Genomic DNA, 25,833 nt, shown 5'->3' with positions numbered 1-25,833 from the left:
GTACTAGCTGGCAAGTTGTTTAATTCCCGTTGCACGAAAGGGAAAACTGTCCTTGATGAAAGTCAAATCTCTAATTGTGTGATGTGCAAAAATGACTTTAATAGCAGATTAATCTGCTGTGGTTTTGTGTTTTTTTGTTTTGTTTTGTTTTTTTTCTTATTGGGGAGTAAGATAACTTTTCTTGGTAACTCTAGGAATTGATGAGGCTTAGTGGATGTGATCTGATACGAAAAAGAGCCAAATCTGTCACTGAACAACTTAGCGTTAAATAAAGCCAAGTTCCACTGCAGGCAAAATCAGACATTTGGTCAAGTAAGATTTTGCTGTGTTAAGAGTCTTCATTGTTTCCACAGTCAGACATGGCATTTGGGATGGAGGGGGAAAGAGAGCTGGAAGCAGTTAGCCTGTGTTTTCCTGAAATTAAAAAGACAATTTGAGATAAAATTGGTACAAAACGTGATTTCATTCACCAGTTTTAAAGGCAGTAAGTTTTTTGGTTTTGTTTTCTTCTCCTGTAGTTATATCAGTCATTTAAATTTCTTATTTGAATAAAGACTCTCAGAGGCATGTACAGATCTCAGTCTGTGTTTGAGATTCCCACTGACAGCAGTGGGAGATCTGTGTGTGAGCCAAGAGTGGTTTATGGCCTGTAGTTATGCTGTGCCTTAAAGGCATAATACACTTCTGCCACTTAATATTTAATTTACATATTGGTAGTACATAGGATTATCCACTTATTTGCATAATAGTTCTTCAAAACATGAAGGAAAGTAGAATAACTGCTGTTAGAGTACACTATTGACCAAGATCTACAGAATAACTTGGACCTTGAGACACTGAGTTATCAGAGTGCCTAACTGGCCTTTGGACATGATGCTGAGTTAATGCCCAGGTTCCTACAGCGTAATGGTGGGAGAGTGGGATATAAAAGCCACTATCTTTTGTGACCTGAGTTTATTCGTATTGAACACTGAAGAAAAGTGCTGTTTAAATTGTGCTCTGCTCAGAAGCATATGCATTTCCTCAGGCATGGGGTAGTGTGCTTTTTCTCTGACAGAGCATTGCTGACCAAAAACTCTTGAAGTTCGGCACCCATATCACCAAAAGCAGAGCTGGGAATGCTTCTTTTTTTATAAAGCAAACTTGAAGGGAGGTAGCCACGGTGCCTCATCCACACAAACAGATGAGAGAGGGCTCCCTCAAGAAGTCACGCTTTGCCAAGCTCATCCACGCTCAGCTCTCATCTCTCAGGAAAGACCTTTGCCTGCCAGGATGGCCTCTGTTCTGCCTTGAAGGTGCACATTGCCCTTTCATGTGAGTCTGTGCCTTTTACAAATGAAATAAAGTGTGTGTGTATCTATACATTAATGAATATTTTCAAGCTTCTGCCTACAAGGGAGGGAGAGAATGGGAGCCTGACAGTTTAGTCTAGAGACTGGGCAGCTTGGTTATAAGCAGGAATCCCAGGACCAAGTTCCCACTCCAAGGATTGCCTATGCATTTTGCATTAAATGGTCTTTGAATAAAATGAAATTTCAAGTGATATTTCCTGTAACAGCAGCATCTCTTTTGCTGATTCACAGGGATTTGATTGATGCATCTTAAAATTGCTTTGAGGTAGCAAAACCCACATGGAGTAGGAGTTCAGTATTTATTAAACAGAAACTTGTGGCCAACTTCACATGATGAACTCCTAGCTCTGCAAATATCATTCAGAATTGTTCCTAAAACTACAAATTGCCATTTTTATATCTGGCACTAAGGTTGAGATATCCAAAACATCCCATTAGAAGACCTTGTTTTCAACTGTTTGTAGCTCTTCCAAATACTCTCTTGATACAGATGTGTGTGATGATACAGATGTATCTTACATGTTTTGCTGACTGGTTTTTGTTGCATTTTTTACCCTTTTTGTTGCAAATTTAGTTTAAGTTGTTGATCCATTTTCAAAAAGAATGCTAAGGAAAATGTTTTTTTTGAAAATATTCCGGTGGCCTTTCCTTTGGAAAAGTCTGCTAGGGTCTTTGGAATTCTGTGGCAGAACCCTGTTAGCATCTCCTACTGGTCCAGTATTTGAGAACAGTCTTTACCTCACACATTTGCAGCCCTCCTTCTGTTTGAAAATAAAGATGCAAAAGGAGGGAGAGGAAGGGAGATCACTGAAACTATCAAGTGCAAGAGTAATTTGAAAACCCAGTCTGTACTTCATACCTTTAGCTTTTTAGGCAAGAAGAGCTTTTCTCACTGATGGAAGGGCTACAGTAGCAGAAAACACATCATAAAGCAGTTTGAATTTTCATGCAGCTCTAGTTTTTCCTCTTATATGTCTCTGCAATTTCTGTGTGTTGTCAACCTCTTATAAAATAAATTTCAGGCCCTAAGTGATGCTTCTTTTTACAGTCATTAGAAAAAAAAGCTATTTAATGGATTTGGCTGTGAAAGTCACAGAATTATGGAAAACAGGAATATTTATAGACAGACTTGCCAGAGAATTTGTTAAATAATAATGGAAAATTACAGACAGCAAGGCGGTCTTGTTATCTTTGGTACAGAATTAAATCAGGCATCCGGCAGCATTTGTTTAACCTTTCCATGAAATTGTACTGAATTGCTTCAGATAGGAGCAACAACTCTTCAGACCCTGTATTTTATTACCTAGTTCTAAAAGTTAATGGTGAACTTTGATGCAGACAGATACAGGAAATATTATTTAAAAAATGACTGGCATGTTTAAAAAGCTGAATTAAATTTTCTTCCTCTGTTTTGACTATATGAGCCCTACTGGTACTACAAGTACTTAGTACTGCAACGGAGCAGGAATTCCTTTTGCAAAGAAAAATGGGAAGAGAGCTTTTTACTTTTGAAGTAAGAAGTGGGAGATGGGGCAAGAAGAAGACTCTACGAGTTACTGACTGAATTTCTTTTTGGTGCAGCAAAACTTTTATAAGACAGTTACCACGTCATAGGAGTATTCTTATCCACAGCTACAGTTTCCATGTGCTGCGGGGGCCTGGTGTGAGCCCAGCTTTACCTTCTCCATGGAAGGAGAAGAAGAGACACAGTCGTTGCAGTCAGGATCACCCAGAGCAGAAAGCTCGTCTGCCTCTTCTGCGGGAGAAGCAGCCAGGCGCCATGTTTCCTGGGCTTCTGTTACTCTTGGGCCAAAGCGGGAACTCTGCGGGCCCTCTGGGAGCGCTCAGGTCTGCATCGTTCTTCCTTTAGATCTTGTGCTTTGCCCTGTGTTTCAAAGTGGGCCTTCTGACTACCATTTGATAAGAGCATCAGTGCTTGCGATCTGTCTCTTCAAGTGGCTGCATTACTCCTGCTCTTTCTGGTAATGCTTGCTTGCCCCTAATAATTACCCTCTGTGGCTTGGGGGTAGTGGGTCCTGAGATCTCCAGAGGTCTCCAAAGCTGTGGTAAAGCCTGGACTCTGAGTGGAGGGTCTGAAGGAGAGCTCCACCTCGTTTAAAATATACTGTGTGAAGGTAAAAATACAAAACTAAAAGCCAAATCGAAGACTTGGGACATGACTACATCCCAGGTTGAGAAATTTCTTGAGCCTCTGGGGAACTAGGGCTCTTGGAAAAGCAACGAGCTTTTAGTACACAGTAAGCCTCTGCTCTTGGTAAGCATTCAGTCTAATGCTAGGGATATGATTTTGACTGCTGCTTGGCTAGCTTTCAAGAGATACTGTTGCATGTGGCAGCCTAAAGATGTGTCTATTCCGATAAACAGCATTTGTGTTTCTTTATGACCGTGACATATTTAGCCTCTGCCAGCCTGTGAGTGAGAGAATATGTCTTGTTCTAGCCTCCCACTATGGCCCAAAGTACAGTGCACTGTATCTGTGCCACTCAGTACAGCCTGGACAAAATGCAAGAACAGTGAGTGCATTTTGAAACAAATATGTTTACAGCCAGTATTATTTGAGGCAAAACTTGGCATGGATGTAACATAAAGCTTGTCTCTGAGATGTCTTTCATCCAACCCTTTCATCTTGTTAAATATAGTTCAGTGTTTTCTTTTTTTCTGGTGAACAAATGATTGCATTAATTTAAAGAATAGCATTTGGCAGGCCAGACGTGTAAATGGAGCAAGACTGTGGAGATAAAACAGGAAGTAATTGATCTGTTAGAAGAAGTTGGTTTTGTCTATTTTAAGAAACTAAATGCTCTTAATATAAGCCTGTAGCCGCAGGTACTGTGCCTTTCATTCACTTCTACCTGCCCTTCTTCTCTTCATTTCTAACTTCTAGCCTTAGAGAAGACTTGGAGTTGTGCTTCTGTAATGAATGAGATAGTCTTCAGTACTTAAAAAAAAAAAATATATATATATATATACACACACACACACACACACACACACACACACACACATATATATATATACAGGAGAAAGTGGAAAGTGAGTTGTTTGTTTTCAACTTATTTTTAGCTTCTGCAGGCACTGCCAGAATGAGTCCAGTTTAATAGGAAACTGATATTGTGTACTAGTCCAAATATATTTAAAAAAACTGAAGTCGTCTTGAGTTCAAGCCAACTCTACTTGAATTTTTTGCTGTAGAAGACTGATGAAGGGCAATGACATCAGCCTTGCTAATAGCCCTTCCTTTAGCTTATTGTTAATGATCACCATCAAACCAAATGCAGACTTGGTGGAATTCCAGTGACTTGAACACAGTAGTACCAGAGATAAATTTTGCCCAGTTTTTATACAAGGAATACAAGCATTGAGGCCCGCATCGTGTCCAGTGAGCCACTTACTGCCCCAGTAGACATTTATGCTTGTTAGGGCGATGGGAATTTCTTTGTTCCTTCTCTCTCAGAAACAATTGCACAAATTGACAAGTTTCAGTAGTTTCCCTGGGCAAAAGTAGTACATTTATAGCATGCCTTTCCTACTTTCTTTTGACTGGCTTGCCTGTGCTAGGGGAAATCTGCATTTTGAGGGAATCATCACCATCCTAGGCATATATTGTAGAAGGAACTACCTGCTGGGGACACATCTGTTGGCTAAATAAGAAAGCAGATCTACAGTGATTCCTATTCTACTGCAGCATACTCCAAGCAGGTAACACAATTAACAAAGGCTAATTAGTTGCATATTACTCATGATATTTTATCACAAAGCATAATAAAATTATGCAAAGCTCAGTAACAAGCTCTCTAAGAAAGAATACTTGGAACAAAGAAAATCCTTTTTCCTGCATTGACTTCTCTTCCTCCTTTTCCTGTTCTGCAAAACAGGAACAAAATGCTTCCTCAGGTATCCCAAAAGCACAGCTAGATTCACCAGCTGGAATTGGCAGTTGTGATATGATTGCTGTAGTTCCTTTGAATAGTTACTGTCACCTGAGGATTACTGATGGCTGGTTGGGAATATGGAGACTGGAGGGACTTGTTAGATGTTTGATGCATAGCCCTCTGAACTCTTTAGAAATAATGTGTTGAACGGAGGAGAGGCAGAGAGGTGGGGTTTGTTTAGCCTGGAGAAGAAAAGGCTAAGATCTGTTGCTGTCCTTCACTACCTAAATGGGGCCGTATAGGAGATGGAGCCAGGCCCTTCTCAGAGGAGTACAGCCAAAGGGCAAGATGCAACAGGCGCAAGTTGCAGCAAGGAAATTTTGGTTATATATGATGGAAAACATTGTTTGCAATAGGAATGATTAAACGCTGAGACTGGGACTTAAAGAGGCTGTGAGATTGCCATCCTTGGGGGATATTCAAAACTCAGTTTGGCAAGCCTCTGAGCAGCATGAGCTAATGTTTATTGTGATGTGTTCCTTTTAGCCACCATAAAATTTGCTAGAAACAGAAGATTAATCAGATGAACTCTGTGAATACTGTTTGTTTGCTGTAGAAAATTAGGAGGGATGTAGGTATTCTGTGTGCGTGTCTGTGGGGAAGTAATCCTATAACTGAAGCCTTTATTGCACTCCATATGTTGAAGCTGTAGATGTAAGATTAAACAGATGCTGAACTCTGAGATTTCCTGATAGAAGAATGCTTCATATCTTCATGTTTTGAGGTAGTTTTCTGCAAAATCTTAGAAGTTATGTAGTGATGAAAAAAAAAGTTTTTCAGTTCATACTGGTGAAGTGGGAGTGAATCATGCTATTGTTCTGAAGCAGAACGCTATCTATAACCTTTCCAACTCTTCATTCATTTGGGTGTAAGTAATTTCGTTTGCTGTATTACTCCACTCTGCAAGTTTTTGTCTGTTTCATGTTTTTGTCTATTTGAAGTCTATTTGATGATAGCATGCTAATTAAACATAAGAATTGTGAAAAGTACAAAGATAAAGCAAAATTTTCAGTAAATTGAAGTGCGTATATAATTACTGCAAAACACAAGTAGATTACAAGTAGCAGACCTGAGTCACACCTGTGTATTAAATAGATTATCTACAACACTTAGCAATTACTGCATCTATTTGCCAATAGTGCTTTGTATTTAACAAAAGGAATCCTGAGAACAGCAGTAAATAGGTTCCTAGTGTATCTTAATTGACAAACAGTTTTGAAGTTCAATAACCTCCTTTCAAAAATATGCTGACTTCATTCTCTGCTTTGTAAGCTGTTTGAGTTTATAACTGGTATGAATAATTTTGTTTCTTACGTAAATTTTTTTAAAACAAATGACAGTTTTCGTATCTGACAAAATAAATGTGTAGCTGTTGGAGTATTTTTGAGAACTAAATGTTATTATTATGCTTTTCCTTTTTCTTTTTTTGTTTAACACCATCTGTTTAGTAAACGTCAGAAATTGATTGAAATGAAACTTAGAAGTTCATAATGACAACAAAATAACGCATGACAGATTAGATAAGAACAAGTCATTAAAATAGCCTATAAAAGGACAACCGTCTGTAGCACTAAAATAATCTTTCTACTGATGACAGTAATAACTTTCTAAGTCAGTGACAATTCTGAATTTACAGCATAAATAGTAATCATGTGAGCCAAATAATTGGAATTTATTTTTTGTAATTAGTGAATACTCCTTTTCTCTTACCTCTGTTAAGAAACAGAATTTACACAAAATATATCTGTTTTTAAAGTTGACTTGCTTATTATCTCCAGAACCCACAAAGAACAATTACAAATTCATTAAAAATATTGTATGTAATTCTGAGAAAAATAATTTTATTTATATACATATATATATATATATGGAAGATGTGTGTATTGCCCTTTGTCACTTTGAAAAGCTTAACAGTAGGCAACCAGATTGCAAAATGCTGAGGATACAATTTTAGTTAAAGTTTCAGATGCATGTGGGTCCCTCCATCCCTCCTCACAGGCGCCGGTGGGTGTTGTCTGAGCAGAGAATGGCCAGGAGATGGTCCAAGAGGAGAATATTTGTGTATTATTTAAATCTAAAAAGTAGCTGTTCATAATTGTTTGGTTATTTGACCTCTTCAAGGACACATTACAGGGAAATCTCTGCTCTTAGTTGCACAGAATCTCTGCCTGGGAACCAACATCTAGTGCCGCTGAATGGGGATGCCAGGGTCACCTCTCTTGATTTGCGTCTCACCAGACTTCTCTGCTCCCTAACAGATCAGTGCTGTCTGGAGTTGATTTAATTCCTTGTAGATGAAAATTTATGATCTTAGTCTTATAGCAAACCCTTCTAATTCATTTTCAATGCAAAAAAAGGAATTAATTGAATAGAAAGTAGGAAATACTACCTTGGCTTTTTTGTATTAGGCATATACTTAAAGCTTTTCATCTCCAAAGTACTTTAAAAATGCTAATTAATCTTCACAAAACTTCCCTCCCCTTAACAGTAGGTGGCACATGAATGACTCCCTGCAACATTATAATCCAGCCATTTTAGTAATTAGTTTTGAAATGTAGCACATGAACTAAATAGAAAATTATGCAACTACTAGGGACCCGTTGGCTAGAAATGCCTGGGAACTTTCCAAAAATGTCACATTGTTTCAAGTGATGTTGTAGTTGTGTACCTCATGGAGTAATTAAATTTTAAAATTGCTCCTTGAAAGGTTTTTTTCTTGTTTTTTTTGCTGGGCTTTTCCTCCTTGTTGAAGAGCTTTGTTGAGGCTATGGAGCCGAAGGGCTGTGCCACGCAGCAGTGGGTTTTATTAATCAAATATATTGTACGCAAGGAGAGCTGGGGCCAAGAACCGTGCCCAGGACTGCTGAAAGAACCAACTAACGTCATAGCTAAGTGGTGTAACTAAGCAGATCCTTCCCTTTTGTCCTGGGCCATATTTCATCACTATATCTCAAGCAAAAATGGCCTAAAGCCACCAAAGTGTGTGGAAAAGTAAGCATGAACAGACTTATTTTTTGAAGGGATCGCTGGAGAGATTTTCTTGGAGAAGAGTTTACGGTGAGGCAGGTTCTCGTCCTCTCTTATTTTTCTACTTTCCTTAGATAACCTGAATTATTTAAAGGAGTCAGTCAGAGAGGACAGGATGTCAGTACTAGCTGTTCCTTAGAATAATAAAAGTATTTGAGAAGCTGTGAAATCTTTTCAGAATATGACCTGACTTACATGTTGTTTGGAACTATTAAATCAGAATGTAAATTATCATGGTCTCCTTATAATATACATGTCTTAATTTTGAATGCCCAGCAAATGCTTTTCTCATTTGGGCCTGAAATTCAGTAATGGCTGTGGTAGAAATGACTTTTAAATATATTTTAAAATAGTTTGTAAGTCACCTAGTATCACAGGTAAAAGCAGATCCTTATTTGTATTTAATGGATTTTTCAAGACAAATTCTGCATGTAAAATATAGTTAGTGCATTTGATTTCTTGAGAATCTGCATCCTCTCAAAGTGATACACATCTTGCTTGATCCACTGGCCTGAATTCTAAGATCCATAAATCAATTAACATAATACTGGTGGGTTCCAAGACTTTTTTTTTTTTTTTTTTTTTTTTTTTTTTTTTTTTTTTTTTTTTTTTTTTTTTTTTTTTTTTTAGTAATGCTTAGTAAATGCCTGCCCTAAGTATTCATAGCGCTAAAAATTGGAGTATTACTTGTTGGCACCTGCAGGCAGTATTCAGCCTGTAATCTAAAGTCATACTTGGAGGTTTATAAGACATTGTGTGATATATGATTCCCACTAGCTTCTTCTAAATGCTTGCTAGTTGACAAAATCATAGATACGGTGATATGGTAGGTCTTGAGAGTGCAAGAGTGCAAAACTGCTGATACTTCTGTGATGAGCAATCCTCTAGCATTTTTCAAAACAAGTAAAAATTATACAATAAATAGATATCTGTTTTACTAATTTACAGTCTGTAGTCTGTAGTATATTTGTAATATGAAGCTCATTGTATTTTAATACATTGTTTCGGTGAATGAACGTAAAAATACATACCTTTCTCCTGCAATGAGCATGTAGCTCTAATCAACTAACTTGGCTCTCCTCATCTGTTTTTCTACAAGTTTTCCTGCAGTCTGAGAGTTTACTGTCTCAAATGTGTACAGTCCTTGCTCCAGCAGAGATGTTGACAGAGGTCAGTGTGCCCAGCGTTGTATCCTGTCCTGAGTTTGCCCGAGTTCCCATTTGTGCAACTGTGCAGGTGCTGACACTCTGCACATCCTTGAGAACTTTATTTATTTTCTTAAATTGTGTTATTCAGGGGAAAACATGAATCTGCACTGGCCTGAGGGAAGACTTGGTAAAAATGGCATGATCAAACTGGGTCACTTCCTTACTTGCTCATTTTAAATTTTTGTTTTATTTATACAAAGCCCCTTGGGCATTTTGCACAGGTTGAGACTCCAGCTGCACCCAGCAATTGTCCTGAGACGAGGAACATTAGGTCCGAAGCCTTTCAGGGCTTGCCTCAGGCAGCTTGCTCACAAACCCGAAGGTGTTGGGCAGGGCTTTTCTCGCCCCCAGAAAACTGCCCCCACCTAGAGCATCTCCTAGCCAAGCAGCTGCACTGTGCGATAGCACAGCCTAGCACAGCTTTCGGACTGGGAGGTAAACATTTAAAGTTGAGGCTGTAGTCCTCTGGAAAAAAATAAATGTATGGATAGGCTAATTGCTATTTAATCAGCTAAACTGCTGATTAAAACTTCCTTACTTTAAAGTATATGAGTTTTAGAAAAATAGGGAATGTCTTCACAATTTTTTCTGTGACGAATGCAGGATCTCATATGTCGTCTTTTAATATAGGCCTGACTTTGTAACCTTATCAAGTTCCATTTTAAAAGTAGTTAGGTTTTTTTCTCTCTGGCTGCTGCTGTGATTGAAAAGCTTTTCTACAATTACTCTGATAGCTAGGAATTTTCTCCTAATTTGTGGCCTAAATTTATCCATGCTCATCTATTCTTGTGCCAATGCTGTCCTTTAGCTCTTGCCCCTGTGGTCATTTTCACTCCATTCTGTATCCCCTAGATTATAGGTGTCATGATATAGTAACTCAGATCTCTCAGCTCTTATTGTAGCAGACTAAACAAGCCTGACTTTTCTAATAATAAGGTATATTGAAGAAATATGTAAGTATATGACAGTAAACTCAAAAATCAGCATTGCTTTTCTCTAGTCCACATTTAGTATTGTCCTGTGTACACGTTGGTAAGTCAGTTATGCTACAGTCATACTATAACCTGTTCCCTCTCTGCCTTCTCCCCTGAAAAAAAGGAACATAACAGTTTGTAGTTGATTGAGCCGATGTTTTTTGTGGAATGGAAATGGAACCATAACTTTATAACCTATGGAAGTTTTTTTGAGTGAGATTTTTACACTAGTTTAGACATGGGTGATAGAAGGTAGCTTGCATCAGCTTGCTTTGTTTTTTCCCTTGCTGGAAATCTTAGAAGTATTTCATTGACAGAGAATCGGATCTGGCATTTCAAGATGGGATAAGAAGGGCTTTTTGCACATGCATCCGTGCTGTCTGCTGCAGTGTGTGCCACATAATGTAGTGGCATCGCAATATGTTGTTTGTGGCCATGAAAACTGCCTGTCCCATGATCAGTGTCCATATCTGTGTTTGATTCACTGGGCAGATACAGTTTCATAAATAACTATTATACATGTAGTGAAAATTTCAGAATGGGGTAAATTCCAATGTCTTGATCTTCATCCATATGTTCAAAACATATTTTAGTTGCCTGAACTCAACTGGAAGATTTCTCCGCATTGGAGATCTCATATTTAGACTTGCAGACATCAGTTTTGTGAAGTTTACAATATTTCTTGTTTTGGAATTTTGAATGAATCAAAATTGTTCTCCTAATTCTAGAAAACCTATTACCTAACCGCCGTAACAGTACACACCTACTAGTCTCATGTACATCCCTCATGCTGCCAAACAGATGTCTACGCTAGCTCTGTAGCAAGCTCTCTGTCACTTGTAAAAGCGTTTTTCTGGTTTGGGTGTTCTTTTTCCTTTTTTCAAATAGTTATGCATACTCGTGCATGCAGAAAATCCTACCAAAGTAAGTGGTAAGACTCCCAGGGATCTCAGGTTTGACCCAAACTATCTGGAACAAGAATACGTAGGCTTCCAATTAATTGCTGTTGCTTACCTTAGTGTATAACAAGTGCTGCTCTGCTCAAGAAGTGCGAGGTACAATGCAAGGCTGCAAGAGCTTGGGGTGTAGGAGAAGGGTTAGTGGTTTTTTGTTGTTGTTTTTTAAGAGTGAATGAGAGTAAGAAGTGCGACAGGCATTTTTGCATTGTGGCAATATTTTAACAAGATGAAACTGAAAGCTATTTAAACTTTCTCTTTTGCTTTCAGAGTAAATGTGACAATTTTTGAGCTGAACACCATTTCCAATCTAGTTCTGATTATAAGACTACTAAAAGAGAGCTTTGTAATAGAAATTGATGGCAACTTTTAGCTCTGGAGAGGTTGCTTCCTTTCCCTAATGTACTTCGCGCTCTACTTCAGTATACTCTTTATTAAATCACTGTGTCATGCTCTTTGTTTGAGGCAGGCATAGTTGTGCAACTGGTGGCCCATACAAAACATTCGTAGCACAGGTGGTTTTGGGAGCGTGAGTTCCTCTCAGATAGCCGGCTGTTCTACGCTTGGAGGTCTGGAAGACAGCTTTCTTAATTTTATTATGTAGGAAGTGGTCCGGAAAATTACAGGGGCTGACAATTCTAAGCAGTTGATTGTAGGCTAGAGTTATTAGAGTCCATGTAGTTTCATGACAGCAACTATTGTTTACATCTTTAAATATTAAAGATTCAGAAAAAGAATGAAAATCAGGTAGAACATTTAATAGGTAAGGGAATGAGAAAAGCTTTTATGCTAATGATGTCCCTTATTCCTTTCCCCTTTAGACTAAATTATATTTAAAAGTCATCAACAAAAGCAATATTCACAGTTCCTTCCTAGAGAAAGAAAAGGAATATATTAAAGCAGAGTGTACCTGTTGGCAGTATGTTTTGCAGTCTGATCCTGCCTCTTTGAAGACCCGCATACAGAAAAGAGCAGAAAGGACAAGCCGGCACAGAAGGGACAGGTTCTTGTGCTGCTTATTTCTTGTTGCCTCATTGATGGAGAGGCATGATCACGTTGTCTGATCAGCCACTCTGAGACCTGATGAATGTGTGCAGTAGTCAGACTAATTAAGGCATTTCATTTAGCTGCCTCTCTGCTTCTATTTTTTTAGTGGGTCTGCAAAAGATGTAATCTTGGCTGCTTAAAACTAAGGCACGAAGAAAGATCTTGGAGAAGGGAGGACGACAATAAAGGATGCACAAAGGAAGGAAAGTGACAGCAGGAACTCATGTCTTAGGTCACGAATAGACTTAGGATGTATTTGAAGCAGGTGGAAGTGGTTCGGGCAGGGCATGTCTCAAGAGCAGGATGATGAAGACCTAGTAGAACCATAGTGCATCCGAGATGGAACAAAAAATTGGTCCTGCAATAGTTTTTTTCACAGTAGGGGCATGACAATGCCTATACTTTCGTAGCTCGAGTCCAAGGGACTCTTATACGTAACCTATCTTTTGTCTTCCCAGTCTGCTTTATTGAGTCCTGTATGCTGTGTGTACGAGCACATGCCCTTTAGCACAGTGTGCTGGCCACAATTCAGGGGACGCTGGGTTCAAAACCAGTTAGTTCTTTGTTTTTTGTTTTTTGTTTTATTAAATTGCATGAGCAGCAGTCTGCAAGCTTCATGTCCTGCTTTCTTTATGAGTGTAATATATTTGTAAACATGTTTCTTAACTTACTTCAAAACATGTTTGTTCTGCCTCATTTATTTGCAGATAACTTACTGTCTCTTGGATCTTTAGCTTCTTGTTCTAATGATTGCTTTGAAATATTATTTTAATGAACCTATGAAACACATCATTGTTTTTCTTTTTTTTTTGTGTATGTGGTTGGACTGCTAATGATACTCATCCATTAAGTAAATGGTTTTGTAAGCAATACAAATGTAATAAATAAAGTTAGTCAGTTCTTTTTTACCACTTTTCTGGTGATAGGCATACCACACGCTGGGAAGGTAATGTTTCATGACTAAAATAGTTCAGTTTGTAGGCAGATGGGAATCTTTGTATTTAGATGCAGTCCAAGAGCTTCAGAGAGCATCACAAACTATAATTTATATATACCAGAATTTAAAAATTTTAAGCTGGTTGGAATATGATACACATCTGACTTGAGCAATATATTCTGAAGCATCGTTGATTTAAGTCTCGCTTTACCTAGCACTGGGTCTTCAATGGGAATACTAGACTTGAATCCCTTAATATATTATGTCGTCAAATCCATCTCCGGAAGCGACAGTTTGGTTATTGAATCTGAGGGCTCTGCAACATAGGGAGCATTTCACTGGGAGAGAGAAAGAGGAGAGTTCTTTGGCTGGGAGAAGAAAGACACAGAATGAGAGACTGTTGCTTGATTGCCACAGGCTGCTCCTGGGCAACTCTCTGTATACCTGCATTTTCCAACAGGAAATAGTAAGAGAGCTTTTTGTCTCGCAGGGGTGTTTGGAGCTTAATTCATTAATGCTGTCAAGTGGTGAATAATGAATTTACACCAAATAATGTTAAGGCAAATTACTTAGCAAGATCGTATATTTAAAAGGATAACGAGTATACTCAGAGTTATTTATAACACAAGGAGGACTGAGAGTCAGAAAAAGCCTCCTGCTTCAAAGTTTAAACCCAATCTTGAATTGCTGGAAATTAGCCCAAGACCTTCAGTGAAGGATGCAAACTATCTTATTTTAGCATTGTGCAGTGATTCTTGCTCTTCCCTCTGGAACATCTGGTAGGGAGGATCATTACAAATAACATCCTGGATGGATAGATTCTGGAACAGAGCCAACCTGATGCATTCTCATCACACACCTTATAAATGGCTATAACTTACATTTCTGTTGAGCCACAAGGGTTGGCATTGCAGCTATCGGTACTCCTATTAAAAAAATACTAGTGTGGTGGGTACAAAATGAATCTAGCTTTCAGCTGCTTTCTTTTGATATTTCTAAGACGTGTTTACAGGAATAGTTCAAGGTGGACAGTGGAGATAAATATTTCGAAGAGGCAAAGCCCCTGCCATCCTAAGTGGGAAATTTTCTTAAGAGAGAGAGAGAGATTTTCTTTGAATTCACGAGAGATCAATAGAAAATACCGCTTTGCAAAGCTTCTAGGGTTGTGTCAATGACATAGAAGATCAAGCTGGTTATAACTTACGAATGAGACATTTGCTTGAACTTCTACAGAGGATTCCCTAATAAGATTCCCATCTCTTGATTTATTTTTTAATATATTTTAATACTCCGAGGATATCAGAAATCTGTAATTTACAGTTCTGGAATATAATCAGACTTTCACTTGTGAATGCCAGGTTTGGCCACACATGTGGAAATATTTTACCAGATAATTATAACCAGATATTTTAGGGTGAAGGGTTAGGTCAGAAGTCATCTTTGAAAATGTTATTAATTCACTGAAGAAATGGGAGTTACTACAATATTTATTTTATCTCTCTCAGAGAAAGTAGTGCCTTTATGCTGCTCTAAGTGGTTTGTTAAGACTTAATGCCAGATAGCACAAGAAAGACTTCAGTTCCCCCAAGATTTTGAAGGCACCTGCCTCTAAGAATGAAAAAGGAATTTACTAGTATTTTATAAGGTCTTCTACAAAATCACTACTAATTTTGAAGAAGATAAAGGCAAGCATTGCCAGCAAGCATGCCTCTACTGCCCAGCTTTTTTTTTTTTTTCTTGCAGCATTTTAAAATGATTGCCTGAGGCATTCATTCAGGGAAAGAAGTACAGAGGTGATGGAAAATGGAGATTTTCGTATGACTTCCATGCATTAAGATGATTTGGGAAAATTATCCCATTTTCTAAATGTCCCACTATCATGAAATGCACAAAAGATTAGGATTTGCTTTGATTGAATGACATTTTTCTTTGGCTTTGACTGTGTTCTGAACTCTAATGTCTGCTTGACTGTGAATTGAAGTACAGTGCAGGCTACAATTGCTGGGCTGTAGTTTTTGGCTTACAAAGAATTTTTTTTAAAGATCCTTTAGCTTGAACAAAGCAGGCATATGTTTTGGCTTAATAAAGCTAAATACAGATTTCAGGAGGTATTTTCAATTATTTTCTACAGGTTGATGCAAATTAGATTGATACATTATTCTGAAACTTATGTGGCTTTGAGTGAAGACAGAAATTAAAAGCAAGTGTAGAAGTTAGAACGGGTTTAATAATTCTCTTGCATAGAGTAAGGAGATGTTAGACCCTAGACATATTCTGGTAGGAAGAAGAAATTCAGGATCTTACTCTTGGGGCACAGCTGCGGATTAGGCTCATAATGCAAAAGCGTTGGACTGATGAGGCAATATATATTTGTTGTTTTCTGAATTTACTTATCTGAACTTAACAATCAGTAAGCTGTTTTGTTACAGTCCATGAAGGTCCGATTGCTATTTATTTGTTTCTAAATACAGCACCTCATACAGTTTTGAAGTGACTTGAATGAATCACTGGAAAGAAAGAGACCATATTCCAGGAGCTGCATTAATAGCAGAGATGTGTCCTGATCAGAGCACTGGGCTCAAACATCTCTAGAAAAACAATATGAATTAGAGAATACTAAGATACTGCTTACCACTTTTTGCTTTGGTTTTTAGAATGGCCATGCTTTTCTGACTCTTTATCTTAGGCATGGTGCTAGCTTAGAATTACCAGAAGTATTGGTACATGAATGCAGATAAGTGCTGGCTAATAAACTGGTATGCATGAATAAAAGACAATAAACACACTTCACTGAAGACTGCTTCTAAATGATGATTAATTACTCTTTTAAGGGATTTTTTTCTGGAGATATGCTGAACTACTGAACAGTAATTTAAAGTTGGCAGACCGCAGACGGTTTCCCGTCTGCCCTTCTTCTGCTGGCCAGCTTTTGTTGGAACATTGCAGTTATCCCATTTGGAAGTGAAATGGAAATGTTGTCCTTTAAATTTTAGCTGTCGTGTCAAATTATGTCAGACATTGACACGTCATAATACAAAGTGATGCAGCATGTTATGAACAAAAGTCTGCTGAAAGAGCGTGAGTTATGATGCCAATTGTACATTATTTGAGAATGAATGTGACTTTCTGCTTATAAAACATCAGTGGATTCATGACTTTTCTGAAAATACGTACAATGAGAATTACTGGGTCCTGCGATGTTGCAAATCGCTTCTGTTCTTTGACTATTTATTCTGTTGAAAAATCTATTGCAGACAAGAGCACCAGTTTTCTAAGGAGGGTTGAGGTCTACATAGAGCACTGAATGACTTCATAAAATAATTTCTGTGTAGCAAAGTTGAACATAAAACAGTTTGAAATCCCAGAAATATTGTAGGTCGTTTTACTGGTTTTCTGAATTACAAAATGATTGAATTTCTTTCAAAGAGGCGAGGCAAACATAGACTTTTGTCTTGCTTGTAAGCAGAAGGTAATGCAGGAGAGCTCCACCCATTACAAAATATGAGGTACTGTGTTACCAGCCTGTTAGACCAATCTGCTCGCAATAATATTGCACTTCTGCTTCTGCCAGTTCTGTTGCAGAAAAGTAATTCAGTATGTCAGACCTGGACAGACAAAGGATATTTATGGAGGGGAAAAATCCATTCTGTTCCATCTTCCTTTAAGCATCCATTAGAGAAATAGATTGATTTTAGGTATCTAGAACTGTTTTGATGAGGTTTTACATAGAAGATTCACACGTAGTTGATTTTCCAAAAAGATATTGTTGCTTCTCACCTAACCTAGATGTGAGTTGAAGTGTGAAATTCATGTCTGGAAGAATGACCAAATGGCATGCAGTACTTGAGGCACACTGTCCTGATGCTGGACCTTTGCTAGATATGGCAAATCAACCACTTATAATCACAGTTCTTGCTATATTGGTTGTGATTTTTTTGTCACAGCCCTCGGCTTGGTTTGATGCTGTACGTTTGCAGAACAGAAAGGTATTTCCTGCCGCCCAGAGCTGATCGTGAAATACGCAATGCAAGTGGCAACAGCTAAACACAAACATGTGAAGAGGTACCAAGAGGCAATGGGTGAGTGCTGGTCAGCCTGTTTAGTGGTGCTTTCAGGGTATTCACAGTCTGGAGTGTGTGACACCAGATGTCCTAAAAAATTGAATTGAGTGAATGATTGTGCTTTGCTGTTCCTGATCTGCCTCCGGTGACTGCAGATGACCCAGCCACACACATTCTTCATCTCACGTCCCGTATTGAAAACCACAGCACCGGATTAAGCTGCTTAAAGTGCAGTTGAAAACTGAGAGCCTGCCTGCTTGTTTGTCATGGTAGTTTAGACAAATTTGAAGGATAACGTGAGAAGATTCAGAATAAGAGCAGATAAAGTCCTAGCTAACAGCCTCTCTGTCACTTAATACTCCGATAAACCAGCGACAGTGACTTTCACGGTTGTAGGTCAGATTGCTGAGTGTGTAATGGCTGCTGTGTTTACCTGGCAGCAACAACAAACACTTTGCTCTGCTTTAGTGTGCCACTTGCTGCTAAGGGCTGCAGCTCTCTGTTTCTTGAATGTATCTGTGGCAATTCCATACTTCAACATGGGAATTATTACTGTTAAAGACAAGTGGAGACAGGTGTATGTGAACCAGGCAAGCATGGCTTTGTATGTGTTGTAGGTGTTTGTCTTTTCATGAAGTGGACTAGGAAGCTGTGTAATATACTGCATTTATTTTTTCCAACTTTTCACTATACCAACAGGTGTCTATATTCACTCCTTCTCCCTCTTTAGCCCAGTTACAAACTGAAGAAGCGAGCCACAGGAATACCTATTATTATTTGTGTCATGATAAAGTGTAATGATTCAAACCAAATGTTTGAGTTTCATCACATTTGGTAAGTACCTGCAAGGAGATGCCTTCTGCTTTGAAAAGCATACCATCTAAACAGGCAAAATCCACAAAAACTGTGAGGGGAAAAGGCTGATTCATAGGGTGAACAGACTTGGTCAAGGTTGAAGAGAAGATTGAAGATCTTCATGACTTAAAAAAAAAAAAAAAAAAAAAAAAAAAAAAGGAAGGTTCTTGTCCTGGTGGCTAGAGTTGTGAAAATAATGAATTTCTTTGGTTGCCATGCAAATCAAAGGAATTAGAAGCAACATTTGCTGGAACTTGGCTGATGATAGGCTTGATTCCTGGTTGCTCTTTTTTCAGCTGCTTATGCAGAGCGAACAGCTGCAATGGTCAATCCTGACAGCTTCACTCTGCCAGGAGTGCCAGGAAGCTTTAGATCTTGATGACTCTTGATGACTCTCGTGTAAGAGGCTGGAAATCATGTTTTGAGCTCTCACCCACAGGGGAGGGAATTGAGCCTGGCTGACCTGGTCCAAGCTGAATAACCTGACTACTCAGCTGTTTGATAAAAGAAATCATGAGTAGGTTTTTTGGCAGTTATGTGAATATTGCTTTGAAAAATATTTCTGCAGGTGATATTATTAGGTATATTTCATGTGTGTGCATATGGTGTGGCAATTATGAAAACAACATTGCTCAGCAAACTTACTTACCAGAAACAATTTTTTCTGGATCTGGTTTTGACAAGACCCAACAGATAGGTAGAATAGACAGACTGAAAATAAAGCAGTAAGCAGGTCAACTTAGCCTACTAGTTAGCTCTCTGAGTTTATTGGGCTTCAACAAGCAGAAAAGATGGGAGGAGGATTTCCAAGGTTTCTCCTGCTGACACTTCCAAATGGATTCATTCCATTTTGTAGCTTTACACACCAGTACATTCCTTAATAGATTCACTGATGAACAAGTAAAGAATTCAGCGTAATACTGTGTCTGAGGTAGGAAAATTGTTTAAGAGCAATATGTCGAAGTCCAGTAATTGAAAACGAGAAAGATTTGGAAATAAGAAACCATACTCGAACTCAGCTTGAAATATTTGCCTGAAAAAATCACCCCAAGGAGCTTAAGCCATCTGTTTAGACTATGCACTTCTCTACTACTTTTTAACAAGAAGCAGTCCACTAGCCACAGTTTCATGTTCTTAGATGCTCAAAAGAGAGCAACAATTTAATAAAATTAAGAGCCGTAATGAATAATAAGCAGATGAGAGGATGACCTTCTTGGGGAGGTTACCCAGTGGATGGAAGCAAAGATCTAGGGACCTTTCTGTGCGCATATATTCAGCAGTGCAGTGCAGTTAATTTGAGTTACTCACATTCTGATTCCCAGCTGTTAGGAAACAGAGAATCATCTACTGTTGTGTTGGGTGCAGAAAGCTTTTTTTTCTTTGTTTTTTTTTTTTTCGTACTGACAGGATTTTTTCCTCTTACCATGAGCCATAAAGTTCAAGAAGAAAGTTTGAAGGACCTGTGAAGATAGTGTGGTCTCTTAAGAAAGTTCAGTGTGCTGCGGTGCCAGGGAAGAGTCGAATGGTGAAGGAGCCACCATAGCCACATAGCTATTACACACCAATTTCTCGCAAGACAGGTTGTATTCTGAGCGAAGGTGCATTCCTGTAACGCATGTGCTGGAGGAGTTTGGGAACTTGGTGAACGCAGACAGAGCAGAATACCTAGCAGGGTTCATAACTTAGTTTTCTTGCGTGCTTCATAGCCAGGTCACTAGTGTTCTGCTCTCACCCACTAATGGACAAAGCTGTTAGAAATGTGCAGTAGGTTTGAACACATCTTGATTAAAGTTTCTCTTCAAATATGTTCACCCAGTAGAACTATTTGTTTTCTTATTGCAAATTTTATGCTGACTTTAATTCTCTTGATTTTCGGCTGAGGTGAGGTGTCTTACCTGCATGTGGACTGTTTAGTCTTCTGGGACGTTCTTCCTCTGCTTCTGTTTGAGTTGTGAGTTGGGAAAGGAGGATTTAAGAGAAATGTGGGTTTTTTTTCTTGTGTTATTTTCTCTTTTCTGTTATGTTGTAATACAGTATTTATGTGAATTACTGAGAGGAAACAACGCATGTGGCAAGCTGCAACCTCGGCCCAGATAGCTTTAAAAACTGTTGCAAAAGATCTTGCTCTTCTCTTTCATAGTCACAAATGAGAGAAGTGCAACAGAATCTGGGCGAGAGCCAGCAGAAGCTCTAAGGGAAGGTTTTGCTCATCTTTCACTGCAGTATACAAGGTTGCTCTTACTTTCCCTTGACATTAGTTTGCTTTTTTGGTTAATTCATGCTGGCCCTAAGCAACTGTTTATAACTCAGTGTGATTAAACCTTTTGCAAGCAGTATTACTCACAAGCCAGAATCACATGCGCTACATGCATGTGTAGTACTAAGCCAAACCTGATAGATGCTGTTTTTTCCATATCATAATCCATTAACTTTCCTGCTTGGAGGCCATTTTATGCATGTTTTGAGCCCAGAACTGGTATCATAATCTGAAGCTGATATTTTAACATAATTATTACATTTTTAATCTGTTCTGTTTATCATGTAATGAGGCCACAGACCAGTTCAAAATTTCATCATTTCAAAAGTTTACTGCCCTGGAGAATTCATAGACTGCTACATATACTAATAGTATATCCATAAAAATGATTTCCTTTCCACTTCATCTTCTCTGGATCTGAGATATAGTGGTGATGTGCAATTCTGAGGCTGAAATGTACCTAAAAGAGAATAAAAGGTATTTAGTAAGTGCATCTGAACTCTACTGAGTAGGAGGGGGAAAAAGCCAGAAGACTGTTTTTGCCTTGCAACATCTGGTGTTAAGGATTTATAGGATAGTATTATCCAATTAGTTAGCTGTCAGGAAGGGCTATTCTTGAACATGCAGCTTGTAGACAGAATATTGTAATACTTGAGAATTACTAAAGCCCCTTTTAAAGAGTCTGAGTCTCATAAGGGGAATGACACCTTTTGTTGTACATTCAGTTTGAACAAATAAAATGTAGAAGAGGAATCCAAGGCTCCTAGAATAAAATAGTGGCAAGGGTGAAATGAAAGATCAAGTAATTCCCAGATGCTCAAGATATTTAGTTACCAATGAAATCTTTTTTGTATGTCTCCAATTTAACTTAGAAGTTGGAGATTAAAATTGAAGTATGTCCCTATATATACTGCAATACATACTTCATTCACAGTCTCTATCGATAAAGATGCCAAAGAGTTTCCAGCTGGAAAACATTCCCAGTTTTTACCATGTTTTTAGTGCAGATACAAATGCACAGATTGCTGCTGATTTAAAGCATGTGGAAAAAGCCCATGGAGATTTATATTTCTTTCATGATTGAATGCCGGTACTTGGTGTTATGTGAAAAAGCAGTCACTTGGTTTAATAGTTGCACAGCTGGTGTTATCTGAAAAATAATCATTATGATAGAAAGCACACATTTTTCATGTTTTCTGTCAGGTCTGTCAGAATGTGTTCTGTGCTTAGTCTACACACTTCATCTGACATTCCTTAAATTAATATATTAACATATAATGCTTTTAAGATTGTCAAAGTTATAAAATGTGACTGTAATTGAAAATATAACAGAGTATGGCAGTGTAAAACAAAGCAATTCGCAGGACGCGTAAAGTGATAAAGTCACTGTGGTCCGTGTTTAGAAACAACATAGCATTACTGTCTGGAAAACAAGTGACAAATTGCAAGAATTAAAATTATGCATAACCAAGTCAGCCTAGTAATAGGTGCTGATTTGAACCCTTTTAAATTACAGTGGATATGAAAGTATTGATTTGAAGTGTGAAAGAGCTTGATTACAAAAGCTGTATTTCACTTTGCTCCTCTATACCTTGTAAGACCTTTTAGGCGATTAAAGGGAGACAGATCATGAAGTCTTTTTTGAATGACTTCCTAATCTCCCCTCTGATGGTCTGGACACTTGTGGGATGTCCGTTATTTCTGTCTGACGTAAGTGGACAGTTGATCTCTTCATCTTCTCACTGCTAGAGGCAAGAGTCAGAGTGGGGAAAAAGTAGTTTTTCTCAGCCTTGTCTCTTTATTGTATGTTAGTGGAAAGCTGACTAACATGCACTTCTGTGTCCTGCAGAGTTCCAGCAACCTGAGAAAGGGTGAGGAGAGGAATGAGCATGAGCGCAAAACGACCAGAGCAGTAACTGATAAAGATAGTTTCTCCTGCTCTTGTTACCTTGTGAAATGGCAGATGCTGCAGATCCAGCAGCAGTCTTAATCAACCTCAGGGCTCCGACACACAAACAAACACTCACGCATCCGCGGTGGCTGCTTTTGTGCATCCATGGCAAAAGCAGAGTAATCTGAGTCTAGCTTTCAGTAGAGGAGGAATACTAAGATGACTAGGAAATGCATGTATGGACAAACTTTTCACACATTCTATTAGGGACAATCCTCTGTCAGAAAAGGATGATGGCAAAATACTTTCCATTTGCTGGGTCTGATGCCTTCTTGTTGGCCGTTTCCCATAGGTGGTTCCTACAGGAAACTTGGAGGATTTTATGGAAAGAGAGACACAATAGTGTAGGGAGTAGTATACTAATTCTGTGCTCAGAAACACCTATAGAATTTACCTGGAGTAGGACAGGGGAAAGCGGAGCCCTTAATGTGTAAATGATATTGAATGTAATCTCTTACCACCACAAAATCCAAAGACTTGACTTAAGAAAACTCACAATATTTATATTGCTTGCTTTTACATTGCCATGACATTTTAAATCTCCTCTTCTCAGTATTTAAAAGCTTAACCCCATACTAAAGAGGCTGCAATTTTGTCATGAATATTTCATGCCAAAGAAGAGTTCAGTAAGCTCAATTCAAATAGAAAAATTCAGGATTTACATGGACGTGCTCCAGCATATGTTATTGTTCTAGTTTAATGTAGCTGCTTTAGTAGGACTCCTATAGAAAAAATCACCTTTCCTGACAGCAGCAGAATTTTCCATGCTCTCATAGCTAAGGTTCATTCAGTAAAGTAACAATAACTATCCACTGCTGGTTTTCATACAGCAGCAAAAAATAAGTACAGTGACAGAAAACAGGAAAACTTGCAAGCCGCAAGAGTGTCAGCTTTCCTTAGTTCCCCAGTGCAGCCAGAAAACAAAAGGAGTTTTTTTGATACAAAATGGAAGAACTTGTATGTCCATAATACCCAAGACAAATGCAGTCATTCAAGCAATGCATTCAAGAAATGCATTTCCCAGAGCATCTCCTTTTCTTTTAGTGGGCAAGCGTTTCTCTGCAAAGAGAAAGAGCATTCTGGACTACTAAAAAAAAGTGTTTGGCATTCTGTTTTCTGGCGGCTGTTTTGAAGTTGGATAGTAATAAGCTTGCTGTTTGCAAATACAGCTAGCTGCTCTTTCCACTTGCCTTTGCTCCACTACTTGGCAGTTTTCAAAACAAATCCGACTTGTGAGCTAATTGCTGATTTGGCATTAGTTTTTTTTTCACTGAGTCTAATTCACCCTAGTTCAGAGATCCCATGGACATGAATGGAAAGAGAAGCTGGTTTGAAAGAGAAGGAAAGTTCATCACGAAAAATTCTGATCCAAATAAGCAGTGCTTGAGTCAGCAATACTCACCTCTGTTGTTCTAGTTTTATTCATTCATTTGCCTTTTCATGACATCTTTCAGTGCCCTTCACACCCATTTTCACTAGAGAGTGTAGTCCTAATTGGTAGACACTGAAGGAACTGTGAACCTGTGCAATCCGTCTTACAGAAACAGCTGCTCTAGTCTAGTAAGCTAGGTATTACTGTGGTCCTGCTTGTTGCCAGTCCTGGTCTCTACTCACTGGAAAATGGAGATGGATGATGACACCACTTCCATGCTCTGCACTATGGTAAACCCTCCTATCGTCATGGGATTATTGCTATGAACTGCAAAAAGGAGCTGCAGCAGGAGCAGCAAAACGTGAGCATGTTAAGACAGTGTTGAGCTGCACCAGAGACGCCAAGCAACTTAGTGTTGACGTAAGTCAACAAAGAAACAAATGTCTTTGAACTGCTTTTGTTTCCAAGTTCATTTTAGGGTTCATGTTTTTAAATATTATTTTTTCGTGTATTTTTGCAACAAAGCAAATACTTCTGTGCATGGATCAATCTGAAATATTGTTATTAGTCAGGAGAAATGTGATGAAAAGAAACTTGCAAAATTATTATCCTGTTTTTCTATTCAGTTAGTAGTTTACTAAACACTCCGTAGTGGCACAGTGAAGTGCATGTTCATTCCTCCCACTGTGTGTGGGGTCTGCACACACTAAAGAAGGAACAGAATGTTGCCTTTTTTACATTTATATGATGGCTTTTGTCTTTATAAATCTCAAATCACTTCACTAAATTCATAGGCAGAAAGAGACCTTGAGAGTTTATCCAGTTTATCCCTCCACCAAAAGGATGCTTAGCTAAGCCTAAATTATACCTGACAGATGCTTGTCCAGCTTAAACTTCTGCAACTCTTGCATTTTTATATATATATATATATATATATATATATATATATATATATATATATATATAATATTCTTACTGAGTTTTGGTGGGGATATTATAAGAATAATATTTTTCTGGCTACCTGCAGGGAATTGTTCCAAATTAGAATTGAAGGGAAATACATGCTCAGACTTATTCTTATGAGCAGTTCTTTTTCAGTGAGTCAGGTTATACAAATAGTTTGAACAGCTAAGTCAGTCCAAAATTTGTGTCCTTTGCTGGGCAGGACTTTAATAGCCAATATTGTGGATTTTTTCATGCTTACTAAATTTTTAGTTGTATATGATTTGTTGTGTATTATTTTCAGAGCTTTTTGGCGTGGTTGCTATGGGTATAACACGTTATTATCTATTATTAAATAAGGTCACTGAATCTGTGTAGACTAATCTGTCTTGAGTATTTTAAAAGGTTTCAGATTGCTCTGGGGTTATCTGTTTTTTGTTTCACATCCAATAGTTTTGTTTTCTTCCTTTTTCATAAAATACAGGGGATTGGAAACACAAATAGATTGATTTTAAGTCCTGCTTAGTTATGGATATTGATCAGATCTGAAGACTTTGAAGAAATATGTTAAGAGGTTTAGGCTCAGGAAGGCTATGTAATAACAGCGACTGCTATGTGAGCTTCACTTCCATCTTGGGCTGCTGATGCTAGTCATGGAAACTGAGCTCAAGTAGCTTGTAAAACCCTATTATTGAAATAGAGCTTCTGATTTGGTTTATCCTGCTAAATGCTGCTTTGATTTATGCTTTAATATTTTGGAACACAGTCACGGGATTTTCAACCTGAAATAGAGTTTCACATTAATGAAATATATTTTATCCATCTGCTGTGTAGACATACGTATTTTACGTATTCTGGAAATTTCTCATAAATATGTGATGAAAAGAGTAACTCACCCATGCCCAGACGGCCAAAAAGATTGAGGCCTGGCAAATGTGCAT

The 25,833-nt window shown here is 38.2% G+C and overlaps 1 protein-coding gene across 11 annotated transcripts in view; it reads left to right on the top strand.

Annotated features, from left to right (window-relative positions):
- Window positions 1-25,833, top strand: part of FHIT (fragile histidine triad diadenosine triphosphatase) — a 728,666-nt gene that overhangs the window by 382,303 nt on the left and 320,530 nt on the right. The gene's annotated exons all lie outside the window — the stretch shown is intronic.

This window comes from Dromaius novaehollandiae, chromosome 12 (assembly GCF_036370855.1).
Source record: "Dromaius novaehollandiae isolate bDroNov1 chromosome 12, bDroNov1.hap1, whole genome shotgun sequence".
Taxonomy (NCBI): domain Eukaryota; kingdom Metazoa; phylum Chordata; class Aves; order Casuariiformes; family Dromaiidae; genus Dromaius; species Dromaius novaehollandiae.
The sequence above is the reverse complement of the archived record's forward strand: the minus strand, read 5'-3'. Positions and strand labels throughout refer to the sequence as shown.